This window comes from Rhineura floridana, chromosome 6 (assembly GCF_030035675.1).
Source record: "Rhineura floridana isolate rRhiFlo1 chromosome 6, rRhiFlo1.hap2, whole genome shotgun sequence".
Classification (NCBI taxonomy): Eukaryota; Metazoa; Chordata; class Lepidosauria; order Squamata; family Rhineuridae; genus Rhineura; species Rhineura floridana.
In genome coordinates, this window is record NC_084485.1 from 24012679 (window position 1) to 24023844 (window position 11166).

Below are 11166 nucleotides of genomic sequence, written 5' to 3' on the forward strand. Positions count from 1 at the left end.
TAAGAGTAGGGTGCTGTTAAGAGACCTATTCCCCTCAAAGAGCTACAATTTCCAGAGTTTCCTTGGAAGAGGGATTGACTGTTAAACCTCTCTGAGAATTGTAGCTCTTTGAGGGGAATAGGAGTCTTCTAACAACTCTCAGCACCCTTGAGAAACTACAGTTCCAAGGAGTCTTTGAGGGAATCCATGACTGTTTTAAAATGATATAATACTGATTTAAATATATAGTGCAGATGGAGCCCAAGTCATGACTAACTATGATTTTCCATCCACTTCAAATGTGTGGTTCAAAATCTGTCACAGAATATTTGCATAGCAGTTTTTCAGAGGCAATTAAGCCTCGACCCATGTGGTTACTACAGCTTGTGGACATTAGGCTACTAGGTGGGTGTCTCCTCAATGGTGGCACTGTTCCAGCCTCAGTAGTGGCCCTGCTCCCAGAGAGGCTTGCCTGGTGCCTTCCGTATGGTCTTTTCAGTGACAGATGAATAATTTTTAAATCAACCACGTCTTTTAAGCAACTGGGCTGTCTTTGCGTAAGTTATTGTTCTTAACTAATTAATAAAATAAAATAAATAAACAATTGCGTTTATATCCCACCCTTCATCCCAAAGGGGGGCCAGGGCAACAAACCATAAATAATTAAAAACATCTTAAAACAAAACATCTTTAAAAAATCTTTTAAACATCTTAAAAAATGAATTCCAATACAGATGCAGACTGGGATAAGGCATCTACTTAAAAGACTTGTTGAAAGAGGAAAGTCTTCAGTAGGTATGAAAAAGACAGAGATGGTGCCTGTCTAATATGTATAGGGAGGGAATTCTGAAGTGTCAGTGCTACAGCTCTAAAGGTCCACTTCCTATGTTGTGTAGAATGGACCTCCTGATAAGATCATATCTGCAGGAGGCCCTCACCAGCAGAGCGCAGTGATCTGCTGGGTATATAAGGGGTAAAGCTGTATAGGGCTTTGTACACCAAAAACCAGAACCATGAACTTAGCCCAGTAGCTAACGGACAGCCAGTGCGATTCTCTCAGCAGTGGGGTAACATTTTGCTGATGTCCTGCCCAGAGCTTGGAAAAGTTACTTTTTTGAACTACAACTCCCATCAGCCCCAGCCAGCATGGCCACTGGATTGGGCTGATGGGAGTTGTAGTTCAAAAAAGTAACTTTTCCAAGCTCTGGTCCTGCCCCAGTGAGAAGTCGCGCTGCCAGTTTTTTATGCTGATTTATTTGTTTGTTTTGCTATTACCCACCTTATATCTTAACATTTTTTCTTTGTCCTGTTGAGGTGCCCAGGGAACAGGAGGATGGGTGGACATGTAGACCTAGTAGTGAATACAAACAAATGATTTAGGGATAGGATGTCCATGAGGGACAGTTTATAAAACAATTGACGAAGCATGCATATGCTTTAGAATGTACAACTCTCCATTGAACATCTATAGCAAGCAACAGAATTTCCAGGCATGTCAGTACTCCTAAGAGTACCCTGCAGCTATCAGTAGAAACTACATTGAAAGTCACTTTCAATATGTCTGATTTAGTTGGTAATTTTAGTGAAGTTCCCTATAGTAAATCATTTTCGTTTGCTTCTGTTTCTGTGAATATGTGAAGTACAGCAGCAATTTGCAAAAGTTACACTTAAAAAACTCTAGAAACAATTGTGAAATAATGGCACTGACTATTCTGCAGAATAGTCTCCAGTGGAAATCAGGAGTGTCTCAGTTTGCACAAGATAAAACACGGGAAGGTGAAATATATTCTAGCAAAATTCTAGGTGTGCTCTATGTTTTTAATTGACCGTGCCCACCTTGCCTTAAATGAAGTGGTTTAAACATAGCAGGCTGAAAACATGCATCCTCTTTTTTTCCAACAGCTAGAGTCATTGCTGAAGTAGCAACATATTGTAATCAGTCTGATTTTTTACATTAAACTGAAATTTCAGATTCAACTGTTAATGCACCCAAAATAGAAATAGGACATAACCTCCAATTTGAAACATAAAAGGCTGCCTTCACCATCATATGACACTGACCAATAAAAAGACCAACCCAAATTGTGTTTGCATTTTGACAAATTTGTAGGGCAATACAATATCTCAGAGAGGAGGTCAGGTCTCCTGCTCCCCTGGTGCACTATAGCTGCCCAATTCCCCTGCTTTTTAAAGTTTGATAGAAATAGCTGTGGGCTATAGGTACATTCTTAAACCGCAAGGTTTTTTGCCTATTAGTGAATAGATATCTATAGGCCCCTGCACTTGTTAGTCCACAGTTTTTGTGTGTGTGCCTCAGCACAAGGAAATACGATGAGGATTAGCAATATATCTGAGGAAGATTGCCTTCAATATACCCTGTTGGAGATCAGCTCCTTTTGTCATTAGCCATAGAAATGGTATCTTTTTCACTATTGCTTAAATGATTGGCAAGCCTTTTCCAGGTTAGAGGCTGTGCTGAAAACCTACAGGCATCCATTACCCTAGAGGTGCAATTAGGAGCTCATTGTGAGAACTATTGATTAGTCACTGATAGACGAAGTTCAGTTGATTGTTGAGTGAATTAGATTTGGAATGATTTGTGACTCTTTGCTTTGGGTGCCCAGTAGAATCGGTTTTCAGATTACGCATTTTATGGATATGTCAAAACAAAGAGAAACAGAGCCAACGAATAATCAATTGACTATCAGAACAAGGAATGAGACTTTGTTGAAAAAAAATACATATTCTGTGCTACAAATGATGGGCCATAGTATTGCTTCACGTTCCTAAAAGTAGAAACAAATTCCAGAGGCATCTGTTAAGGTAGAGGCACACTTACTGTTCTGCCAACTCCAGTGCGTCTCCACCCCTCTTTTCTGAAAATGGGGGTACATGACACTAAAACCCTGCCCCTTTTTACTGTAAAACCTGGTAGGATCAGCTCAAGTGCATTTCTTAAAACAAATCAGCTTTAAAGAGATTTTACAGCTGATTGGCAGATCAACCGCTGCCCCTCCAGTGCGGCCAATGGGAGTGCTTTGTGTAGGTGGCTCGTGTGTTCACAGCCTTTGTGTGTGAGTCTGCTTGGGAGGAGAGAGTCCTGTTTTGGTTTGGGGCACTTCAGAGAGATGAACATAGGGAGCTGCCTTAGACTGAGTGAGACCGTTGGTTCATCTCGCTTAGTATTTCCTACTCTGGCTGGCAGCAACTATCCAAGATTTCAGACAGGAGCTTTTCCTGGCCTGACCTGGAGAAACCAGGGATTGAACCTGGGACTTCTTGCATGCAGTGCAGCTGCTCTGTGTGGTTCCAGAGCTGTCCAATGTGGCCCTAATATGGTTCTTGACTCAGGATTTGCCCGAATCTTTTCCACACTCCTAATGGATAGATCTAGAATGTAAATGGGCACATACAGACACAGTGCTGGTTTCTAAAATAGCATCAGCCCTCACTCACAAGGCTTCTTCTTGACAGCCTACTGCAAAACTCAGGGTTATTTCTCATTCACTGATTACATTCAAAACTGCCTCTTTTTTCGTCACTTCTTTTCTCTTCACACCCACCCACACACCACCTTAGACAGAACATTGGTCTCGGCTTTCACCCTGGTAGGTAGGTGTGACTGTATCCATAGCTGCCCTTGGCTTACAGTTCAATGAACATTCATTGTTACTGGCCAAGATGGTGCACAGAGAAGAGTATAGCTGTCTTCAGAGTCACAAACCATGGTTTCTCATGGTAGGAGTGAGCCACAGTGAGCCATGGCCTTGCACACCTCCTCTCTTCTCCTTTGATATGGCCACTAGGAGGGGATGTGGGGGTGAATTTTGTACCTTGTCTTGCCATTATGCACAACCTCTAAGAAGACTGTGGATGGGACAAGAAGTATTTCACACCCTTTCTCTCCTAGCCCTCGTTTCCCTGCTGGGTAACCCTTCTTCAGCTGGATAACTTTTCCCTCCCAGGCAATTCCCATGATTATTGACCCCATGTGGTTACTGAGCATTTTCCTAAGCATAATAGCAAACAGAGGGGCAATTTCCATCAGGATCATGAGAGGGGAGTGAAGGTTTAAAAATGTTCCTCTCCCTGCAACCTACCTTGTGCTGCCCAGTTGACCAGAAAACAGTTGAAATGAGTGGTAAAAAGGAGGGTGGACTGCAGGAAAAAAGTGTTTTTTTAATTTATTTATTTATTTATTTATTTTATTACATTTTTAGACCGCCCTATAGCAATAAGCTCCCAGGGCGGTGTACAGCATAATAAAACAGGTTAAAATACAAAAACACAATAAAACATAATTAAAAATTTTAAATTTTAAATTCAAATTTTTAAATTTTTAAAATTCTTAAAATGCCTGGGCAAAGAGGTAGGTCTTTACCTGGCGCCGAAAAGATAGCAAAGAAGGCGCCAGGCGTATCTCATCAGGGAGGGCGTTCCATAGTTCGGGGGCCACCGAGAAGGCCCTAGCTCTAGTTTTTTTCCCCCTGAGCCCTGCCCCTTCTTCCCTCTGCTTGGCTGATACCCTGACTGGAAAGGTATGCTGTGGGGCATGAAAGATTAGGTAGTCGGCCAGAGGCAGCGCAGGGGGCACAGATTGCACACTTCTAAACTGGGCATGTTTCTTGAATGCTATGCACACTGTGCATATTGGCCAGAGAATGTGCAAAATCCAGTAGAGATATGCACAGTCCCCAAAGCCTATTGGAGATAATACATACTAGCCGGAGAATGTACAAAATTCACTTCAGATATCCTGTACACATTCTCTAAGGCCTGTTGGATACTATGTATATCGACTGGGAAATATGCACAATTCCACCTTCATGGATGGATTTTGTGCACATTTTCCATGAGGCCTGGTGAATGTGCAACAATGGCAGGTTATAATGCACATTCATCACCCAACTTGTATTCCTCCTAACATATACATTTTCTAAATAAATGAATATTTGCTGCCCTCCTCTGAGTTGCCCGTAAGTTGTACCATTTTCTCTTGAGAGAGACTCTGGACAAGTCTTCTTCCTACCTGATGTGCTTCAGTTGTTTTGGAAGGTCATGCTGGTTGGGGTTATGGGAGTTGTAATGCAAAACATCTAGACTCCATGAGAATGGGAAAGGCTGTCCTGGACCCTCAAGAGCTGTAGTTTCTGCATTATTCCATCCCCATCATGCAACAATCAAAAGCACAGAATCTTCACAAGGAACAATATGACAATCTCCCCCCTCCCTGCTTACACCCTGTCCTGAATGCTTGGGGCAGTACCACTCATGTAAAATATGCAAAAGTTGTAGTTGTAACTATAAATGAATGACAAACCCAGATAACTTTTTCTTATGCCACCTCAAAGAACTGGGAAAACTCCAATTAAGGATTTGATGGCTAACTTGTTATTTCTGGCTAAATTGTTATTCAGCCAAATAGCTTAAAAATGGAAATGTGATTTCTCACTTGGGGTAGTGGATTGGTTGAACAAACTGTGGGAAACAGATGAAATGAAGACATTAACTATCCTAAGCTGAATTGGAGGAGGCACTGAAAATACAGATGTGAGTGTGTTCACATATGGTCTCCTTTCCTGAAGTATTGGTATAAGTATTGAAAGGGGGACATCATCATATAATTATGATTTAGAATTTCTCAGGGATTATAGAGGTAATTACAGAACATATCCTTTCTTGCTTTTCATGTTTGTTCTGCAAATAAAATAAGTTAAATCCTCATTACAGTATTTAACTCTTCCTCCAAAATAATAGTAGAAATAATAATAATAATTAATAATAATAATAATAATTTAAAAATCAATAACCTTTCAAAAGATGTTCAGGCTCACATTTAGGCATCTCTCAGGAAAAGGAGAGATTTTATGCAGAAGTACAGGAAGAAATTGATCACACACCAAAACAAGATGTGCTGATAATCATGGGGGATTGGGATGCAAAAGTAGGGAACAGAGAAGAATTAGGAATTGTGGGGAAATGGGGCCTAGGAGATAGAAACGAAGCAGGAGAAAGACTTATTGAATTCTGTGAAGCCAGTAATTTGTTTCTTGCAAACACATTTTTTGAACAACCGAAAAGACGACTATATGCATGGACATCACCAAATGGTCAATATAGGAATCAAATTGATTATATAATTGGTAGCAGAAGGTGGAGAAGTTCCATACTTTCTGCAAAAACAAGACCAGGAGCAGACTGCGGTACAGATCATGAACTGGTCGTATCGAAAATCAGAGTAAAGCTAAAGAAGACCAACAAAGCAATCTTAACACCAAAATACAATTTAATTAACATCCCAGAAGCATATAAAGATCAAATAAGGAACAGATTTGAGGCTTTAAACTTAGTTGACAGAGAACCAGAAGAACTATGGAATGAAGTCAGAGACGTTATCAGAGAAGAATGCAAAAAGACAATACCTCTAGTTAAAAACAGAGAAAGACCCCAATGGATGACTGAAGAAACTCTTCAAATGGTTAAAGAGAGAAGGAAAGCAAAAGCAAAAGGAGATAGAAATATGTTCAGAACCCTAAATGCAACAATACAGCGACTAGTACGTAGGGACAAAGAGAACTATTACAATAGTTACTGTATAGAAATAGAAGAGGACAACAAAAAGGGTAGAACAAGAGCCCTATTCCAAAAGATCAGAGAAATTAAGGGGAAATTTAAACCAAGAGTAGGGATGTTGAATAATCCACAGGAGAACACACTGACTGACCGAGATGAAATAAAAGGAAGATGGAAGCAATACACTGAAGAACTCTATAAAAGAGATGCCAGGATGACAGATTCATTCACGGAGGAACCATATGATGAAGAACCAGAAATTGTAGAATGTGAGGTAGAAGCTGCTCTTAAAATACTTGGAAGAAATAAATCACCAGGAATAGATGACATACCAATAGAGTTGCTACAAGCTACTGAGACTGAATCTGTCCAAATTTTGACAAAAATCTGTCAAGAAATATGGAAAACTAAACAATGGCCCACAGACTGGAAGCGTTCCATATGCATCCCAATTCCAAAGAAAGAGGATCCCAGGGAATGCAGTAATTATCGAACTATTGCTTTAATATCCCATGCAAGTAAAGTAATGCTCAAGATTCTACAACAAAGGCTCTTGTCATATATGGAGCTAGAAATGCCAGATGTCCAAGCTGGATTTAGAAAGGGAAGAGGCACCAGAGATTATATGTTGGATAATGGAAGGGACCAAGGAATTTCAGAAGAATATCACCCTGTGCTTTATAGACTACAGCAAAGCCTTTGACTGTGTAGATCATGAAAAACTATGGAATGCTTTAAAAGAAATGGGGGTGCCACAGCATCTGATTGTCCTGATGCGCAACCTATCCTCTGGACAAGAGGCTACTGTAAGGACAAAATATGGAGAAACCGATTGGTTCCCCATCGGAAAGGGTGTGAGTCGGGTGGATTTTATCACCCTATTTATTTAATCTATACGCAGAACATATCATACGGAAAGCAGGATTGGACCAAGAAGAAGGAGGTGTGAAAACCGGAGGGAGAAATATCAATAATTTAAGATATGCAGATGATACCATACTACTAGCAGAAAACAGTAATGATTTGAAAAGAATGCTGACGAAAGTTAAAGAGGAAAGCACAAAAGCAGGACTACACCTGAACGTCAAAAAGACTAAAGTAATGACAACAGAAGATTTACACAACTTTACAGTTGACAATGAGGACATTGAACTTGTCAAGAATGACTTTCACCCTTCCCTTTTCACACAATATTGTCTTTATATCTGTATCTTTCCTCCCTCACCCCACCCAGATTTAGTTGGAGGCATCATGATTGGGAATGGGGGGGGGAAGGTAAAATTTAACCTTTTCCTCACACTATGATCCCAATGAAAGTTGCCTCCCACACCCCAACATTTGGGGGTGGGGAAAAAGGGACTGCCCTCTTGGTTACAGAATGTTATTTAGAATCTAGATTTTAAGTAGAGTGGCTACTCCACTTCCATCGTAAAGCAGGTTAACGATGACTGAGTGCTCCTCTAAATCATCCACATCTGGGAGCATGCAGTGTTGTGAATGCTCAAAAAGCTTGTCAAGGATTATAAAGACCTCGGCACAGTCATTAACCAAAATGGAGACAATAGTCAAGAAATCAGAAGAAGGCTAGGACTGGGGAGGGCAGCTGTGAGAGAACTAGAAAAGGTCCTCAAATGCAAAGATGTATCACTGAACACTAAAGTCAGGATCATTCAGACCATGGTATTTCCGATCTCTGTGTATGGATGTGAAAGTTGGACAGTGAAAAAAGCAGATAAGAGAAAAATCAACTCATTTGAAATGTGGTGTTGGAGAAGAGCTTTGCGGATACCATGGACTGCGAAAAAGACAAATAATAATTGGGTGTTAGAACAAATAAAACCAGAACTATCACTAGAAGCTAAAATGATGAAACTGAGGGTATCATACTTTGGCACATAATGAGAAGACATGATTCACTAGAAAAGACAATAATACTGGGAAAAAGAGTAGAAAAAGAAGAAGGCCAAACAAGAGATGGCTTGATTCCATAAAGGAAGCCACAGACCTGAGCTTACAAGATCTGAACAGGGTGGTTCATGACAGATGCTCTTGGAGGTCACTGATTCATAGGGTCGCCATAAGTCGTAGTTGACTTGGAGGCACATAACAACAACAACAACAGGAAAAGGGCGTACTGTCATTGTGGAACAGCCACCCAAATCAGTGCTAGGTATGCACACTACCTATATTTGTTGGAGAATGGAAACGGATGGACAAATCTGTTAATTTTGGTAACTCTCAGTTTTTCATGTTTCCAGTCTTCACATTTCTGCAACAGTTTGCATTTCTTAAAAAAATTCTCATGAATATTCATCAGCATTTGAGCGCAAATGTCTCCTAATATACACATTTCCCCTATATAATGAATTTTATACATTCATTTCACTAGTAAATGTATCTTATGCATACTTTCTTCCAATATTCAAATTTCTGTACACATTATTTGGTTGGAGAATTACATCACAAAATTCAGGCATGTGTGAATTTTGAAGGCTAGCTGTGTTTTGGTTTGTATTTTGTTTTGGCATATGTGAGTTAGGTAGGTTCACATTAAAATCCTCACAACCTGAATTTCTCCCCCATCCCTAAGCATGGATGCTATCACTGGTCCAATGTCATTGTCTGAATGCACGCGCTTCAGCAAAGTTGCTAAGCAGGTCTGGATCTGGAGAAGTCACTGGATAACCTATGTACACTGTCTTGAGTTCCATGGAATAAACCCTAAATGTAATAAAGAAATAACCAAGGGGTCTCTCAAATTATTCATTCATTACTGGCAGTCACATGGGAATTATTACACATTAGCTGGCACAGTGGTTCTTTCCAAGCCACTGTTTTTGGCATCTGCTGACCTGGGAATTATCAATTGTGCCAACCCAAACCACACAAACCTTTCACTTTCAATGTAGTGGTGTAAGGAGCACCCATGTCACAGCAGCTCTCCCATCATTCATCAGGAGCAGCCAGTGGGGAGGTGCGGTGCTGTGCACCTGACCTCCCAGCAGCAGCGTTGCTACCACTTTCTGGGAGAAAGACAGTGGGATCAGGAGGCAGGGAGGTTAGTGCTTTGTGGGTGCACCAACAGAGCCAATAAGGCTCTTCTGTCAGTGTGCACACACAACGCTGACCTCCCTACCACCTCACACATTTCTCTCTCTCTGTCCTGATAAGTGGCAGCAAATGCTGTTGCTGGGAGATCAGATGATCATCATCTCCCTCCCCACCAGCTGTTGCTGCCATTCATATATCATACGTATCAAGAATAGATTTGTTGTACACAGTTTCTTAGAAATGTAGGGGCAGTTCTCCCTGCTTAGGTGTGTTGGCCTCCCAGATAGTTGGATCATAAAAGGCCTGGTTCCCACTTTAAGACACATGTGGTAGTGGTGGTGGTGGTGGTGGGGAGAAGAGTGAATAGACTTTTTTTTTTTAGGTGTGATGGATCTTTTTATCATAACCTTTGTACCATCAGCTGCCATCCTTGTGGCATTTGTATTCAAGTTGCTTCTAGCAATAAATTCTGATTTGTAAACCACATTGACAGATGCCATCTGGGTTTTGTTTTATCAGACAACCTTCCAACAAAGTTTAATGATATCTGCAAACCGCCATTTTGCTTTCTGATCCTTAATTGTGATGGGAGAAGTTGGTCACTTAGTGCAAAATTCTACATGCACATATAGGAAGCAGGCTATATTTCAGCCAATCACACTTGTCTGATCTTTCCAATCCAGAATAATCTTTACATGGTTCATGGTAAAAGCATTAAACAGCCAGTGTTGTTGTTGTTATTTTATTATTATTATTATTTTGCAGGCGAAATTTGGGGAAGCAGAAGATCTAGACTCGGAAGAGCTTTTTGGCTGGATTTCTACATTTATCCGCAAATTCAAGAAGGTCTCAGCTGAGATTATATCATGAGCTCAGCAATGGATTCTGTGGAACCTGAACACTGTTGACTTGAGAGTGTCAATGGAAATTAAATGATGTGGGGGTCATTGTGTTACTGATTTGTACATCAATGAATTTCTGTTTGAATGTAATTTTCTTCATGACCTTGCAGACCATTGCTTCTAGGAAGGAGCAAACTGTGGAACCAAATTAGACCCACAATAGGTTTTATAGCTATAATCTCCATTTCAAAGAGCAAGGGCTAAAGACTTTATAAAGATGGATTGAGATATATGGAAAACATAGGATAGTTGACTTGCTATCAGGCTTGAACTAGTCTCTGATTGTAAACCAGAAACCTCATGGTCTCGTCCAAAGCCTAACTTTATGAAATACCAAGGACTGTGTATGCTTCTCAGCTTTCTACAACCTGGTACCATCCGGAAGTTCTGGGGCTGATGGGACTTGTAGTCCAAAACTTCTGCAGGACATCAGAGGGTGAAGGTTGCTTCAGATACAGAAGGGAATCGTGATGTTCCATGGCAGTCCCTTTGAATGGGAGGGAGCAAAAAACTCCAGTATTGGCCAGCTTTGTATAAATTCTGGAAATCTGCAATTTTGCATTCATTTTTTGTGGACAACTTGCTGCATCACTACATGTTGCACCTCAGGATGCAGGTTGAGTGTTTTTTTTTTAAATCAGCTGCAAAGAGATTTTGCAAA

General features: G+C 40.6%; 1 pseudogene; it reads left to right on the forward strand.

Moving 5' to 3' along the window:
- LOC133386511 (formin-like protein) overlaps positions 1 to 10473 on the forward strand; it is a 126555-nt pseudogene extending 116082 nt beyond the window's left edge.
- Positions 10474 to 11166: the final 693 nt, after the last annotated feature.